This window comes from Arachis hypogaea, chromosome 20, assembly GCF_003086295.3.
Source record: "Arachis hypogaea cultivar Tifrunner chromosome 20, arahy.Tifrunner.gnm2.J5K5, whole genome shotgun sequence".
Lineage (NCBI taxonomy): Eukaryota > Viridiplantae > Streptophyta > Magnoliopsida > Fabales > Fabaceae > Arachis > Arachis hypogaea.
In genome coordinates this window covers 122,213,203-122,217,503 of record NC_092055.1, presented here as the reverse complement: position 1 = coordinate 122,217,503, position 4,301 = coordinate 122,213,203, and the positions used below count along the sequence as shown (strand labels likewise).

Sequence of the window (4,301 nt, the reverse complement as noted above, 5' to 3'; positions counted from 1 at the left end):
GGACTTATAGCTTTTTGCCTCTTGAATAGTTTTGGCATCTCACTTTATCCATTGAGGTTCAGAATGATTGGCATCTATAGGAACTCAGAGTTCGAATAGTGTCATTGACTCTCCTAGTTCAATATGATGATTCTTTGAACACAGCTTCTTTATGAGTCTTGGCCGTGGCCCTAAGCACTTTGTTTTCCAGTATTACCACCGGATACATAAATGCCACAGACACATAATTGGGTGAACCTTTTCAGATTGTGACTCAGCTTTGCTAAAGTCCCCAATTAGAGGTGTCCAGGGTTCTTAAGCACACTCTTCTTTTGCTTTGGACCTTGACTTTAACCGCTCAGTCTCAAGTTTTCACTTGACACCTACACGCCACAAGCACATGGTTAGGGACAACTTGGTTTAGCCGCTTAGACCGGGATTTTATTCCTTTAGGCCCTCCTATCCACTGATGCTCAAAGCCTTGGGATCCTTTTTATTGCCCTTGCGTTTTGGTTTTAAGGGTTATTGGCTTTTTGCTCTTGCTTTTTCTTTTTCTTTCTATTTTTTTTTCGCCTATTTTTTTTTTCTACAAGCTTTGTTCTTTGCTGCTTTTTCTTGCTTCAAGAATCATTTTTATGATTTTTCAGATTATCAGATAACATGTCTCCTAGTCATCATTCTTTCAAGAGCCAACATATTTAACATTCTTAAACAACAACTTCAAAAGACATATGCACTGTTCAAGCATACATTCAGAAAACAAAAAGCATTGTCACCATATCAATATAATTAAACTAAGTTCAAGGATAAATTCGAAACTCATGTACTTCTTGTTCTTTTGAATTAAAACATTTTTCATTTAAGAGAGGTGATGGATTCATAGGACATTTATAACTTTAAGACAAAGTTACTAACTACTAATGATCATGTAATGAAGACACAAACATAGATAAGCACATAACATAGAAAACGAAAAGCAGAAGAATTAAGAACAAGGAATGAATCCACCTTAGTGATGGTGGCATTTCCTTCTTGAGGAATCAATGATGTCCTTGAGCTCTTCTATGTCTCTTCCTTGCCTTTGTTGCTCCTCCTTCAGTGCTTTTAGATCTTCTCTGATTTCATGAAGGATGATGGAGTGCTCTTGATGTTCCACCCTTAGTTGCTTCCAATAATTGTGTGGAAGAAAATGTATCCCTTTAGGTATCTCAGGGATCTCTTGATTTGCAGTCAAATGTTCTACCACTGAGCTATAGACCCTTGATGGAAGCTTTTGTCTTCCCTTTCCTCTTTCTAGAGGTTTCTCTGGCCTTAGGTGCCATCAATGGTTATGGAAAAAACAAAAAAGCTATACTTTTACCACACCAAACTTAGAATGTTGCTCGCCCTCGAGCAAAAGAAGAAAGAATAGAAGAATAAGAAGAAGATATGGAGGAGATGGATGGGAGTGTGTATTCGGCCATATGAGTGGGATTGGGTGGGAGAGAGATGTTGAATTTTTGAAGGTAGTGGGTGTATGGATGTGAGTGGTAAATGGAAAAAAAGAAGGGATGATCATGAATGGAAAGAGAGATGATGAGGTAGGTGGGGATCCTGTGGGGTCCACAGATCCTGAGATGATCCTGTGGGGTCCACAGATCCTGAGGTGTCAAGGCATTTACATCCCCGCACCAATTTAGGCATATAAAATGCCCTTGCACACAACTCTGGGCGTTCAGCTCCAGGTTGGTGCCCATTTTGGGCGTTCAACGCCCCTTTGCTGCCATTTCTGGCGTTGAACGCCAGAACCATGCTTGTTCTGGGCGTTCAGCGCCAGGATGCTCCCATTCTGGGCGTTCAGCACCAGAACTATGCTCTGTTCTGGCGTTTGAACGCCAGACAGATGTTCCTCCAGGGTGTGATTTTTCTTCTGCTATTTTTGATTCCGTTTTCAATTTTTCTATTTATTTTGTGACTCCACATGATCATGAACCTAAGAAAACATGAAAAACAAATAAGAATTAGATAAACATTGGGTTGCCTCCCAACAAGCGCTTCTTTAATGTCAATAACTTGACAGTGGGCTCTCATGGAGCCTCACAGATGGGCAGAGCTTTGTTGAAACTCTCTAACACCAAACTTAGAGTTTGGATATGGGAGTTCAACACCAAACTTAGAGTTTGGTTGTGGCCTCCCAACACCAAACTTAGAGTTTGACTGTGGGGGCTCTGGTTGACTCTGCTTGGAGAGAAGCTTTTTCTGCTTCCTCTCCATGGTTGCAGAGGGAGATCCTTGAGTTTTAAACACAAGGGAGTTCTCATTCCATTGAAGGAATATTTCACCTCTGTCAACATCAATCACAGCTCTTGCTGTGGCCAGGAAAGGTCTTCCTAGGATGATGGATTCATCCTCTTCCTTTCCAGTATCCAGGACTATGAAATCAGCAGAGATGTAAAGGCCTTCAACCTTTACTAACACGTCCTCTACTTGTCCATATGCCTGTTTTCTTGAGCTGTCTGCCATCTCTAGTGAGATTTTAGCAGCCTGCATCCCATAGATTCCCAGTTTCTCTATTACAGAGAGGGGCATGAGGTTTATTCCTGAACCAATGTCACACAGAGCCTTAAAGATCATGGTGCCTATGGTACAGGGTATTATGAACTTTCCAGGATCCTGTCTCTTCTGAGGCAATGTCAGTTGATCCAGATCACTTAGTTCATTGATGAACAAGGGAGGTTCAACTTCCCAAGCATCAATGCCAAATAATTTGGCATTTAGCTTCATGATTGCACCAAGAAACTTGGCAGTTTGCTCTTCAGTAACATCCTCATTCTCTTCAGAAGAGGAATACTCATCAGAGCTCATGAAGGGTATAAGGAGGTTCAATGGAATCTCTATGGTCTCTAGATGAGTCTCAGATTCCTTTGGTTCCTCAGAGGGAAGCTCCTTATTGATCACTGGACGTCCCAGGAGGTCTTCCTCCTTGCGATTCACGTCCTCTCCTCTCCTCACAGGTTCGGCCATGGCGCTTATGTCAATGGCCTTGCTCTCTCCTTTTGGATTCTCTTCTGTATTGCTTGGGAGAGTACTAGGAGGGATTTCAGTGATCCTTTTACTCAGCTGGCCCACTTGTGCTTCCAGATTTCTAATGGAAGACCTTGTTTCATTCATGAAACTTACAGTGGCCTTAGATAGATCAGAGACTAGATTTGCTAAATTAGAAGCATTTTGTTCAGAGTTCTCTGTCTGTTGCTGAGTTGATGATGGAAAAGGTTTGCCATTGCTAAACCTGTTTCTTCCACCATTATTAAAGCCTTGTTGGGGCTTTTGATCCTTCCATGAGAAATTTGGATGATTTCTCCATGTTGAGTTATAGGTGTTTCCATAAGGTTCACCTAAGTAATTTACCTCTGCTATTGTAGGGTTCTCAGGATCATAGGCTTCTTCTTCAGGAGAAGCCTCTTGAGTACTGTTGGATGCAGCTTGCATTCCATGCAGACTCTGAGAGATCATATTGACTTGCTGAGTTAATATTTTGTTCTGAGCCAATATGGCATTCAGAGTATCAACTTCAAGAACTCCCTTCTTCATAGGCGTCCCATTACTCACAGGATTCCTCTCAGAAGTGTACATGAACTGGTTATTAGCAACCATGTCAATGAGTTCTTGAGCTTCTGCAGGCGTTTTCTTTAGGTGAATGGATCCACCTGCAGAAGTGTCCAGTGACATCTTTGATAGCTCAGATAAACCATCATAGAATATATCCAGGATGGTCCATTCTGAAAGCATGTCAGAAGGACACTTTTTGGTCAACTGTTTGTATCTTTCCCAAGCTTCATAGAGGGATTCACCTTCTTTCTGTCTGAAGGTTTGAACATCAGCTCTAAGCTTGCTCAGCTTTTGAGGAGGAAAGTACTTGGCTAAGAAAGCCGTGACCAGCTTATCCCAAGAGTTCAGGCTGTCTTTGGGTTGAGAATCCAACCATAATCTAGCTCTGTCTCTTACAGCAAAAGGGAAAAGCATGAGCCTGTAGACTTCAGGATCTACTCCATTAGTCTTAACAGTATCACATATTTGCAAGAATTCAGTTAAGAACTGAAAAGGATCTTCAGATGGAAGTCCATGAAACTTGCAGTTTTGCTGCATCAGAGAAACTAATTGAGGTTTCAGCTCAAAATTGTTTGTTCCAATGGCAGGAATGAAGATGCTTCTTCCATGTAAATTGGAATTAGGTGCAGTGAAGTCACCAAGCATCTTCCTTATATTATTATTATTTTCGGCTGCCATCTCCTTTTCCTGTTCAAAAATTTCTGAAAGGTTATCTCTGGATTGTTGTAATTTAG

General features: G+C 41.4%; 1 non-coding gene across 1 annotated transcript; it reads left to right on the top strand.

Moving 5' to 3' along the window:
* The first annotated feature begins 3,741 nt into the window (after nt 1–3,741).
* On the top strand, nt 3,742–3,849 carry LOC112787444 (small nucleolar RNA R71). Its single transcript, XR_003194859.1, has one exon. It is a non-coding gene; the product is annotated as a small nucleolar RNA R71 (small nucleolar RNA).
* The last annotated feature ends 452 nt before the right edge of the window (nt 3,850–4,301 follow it).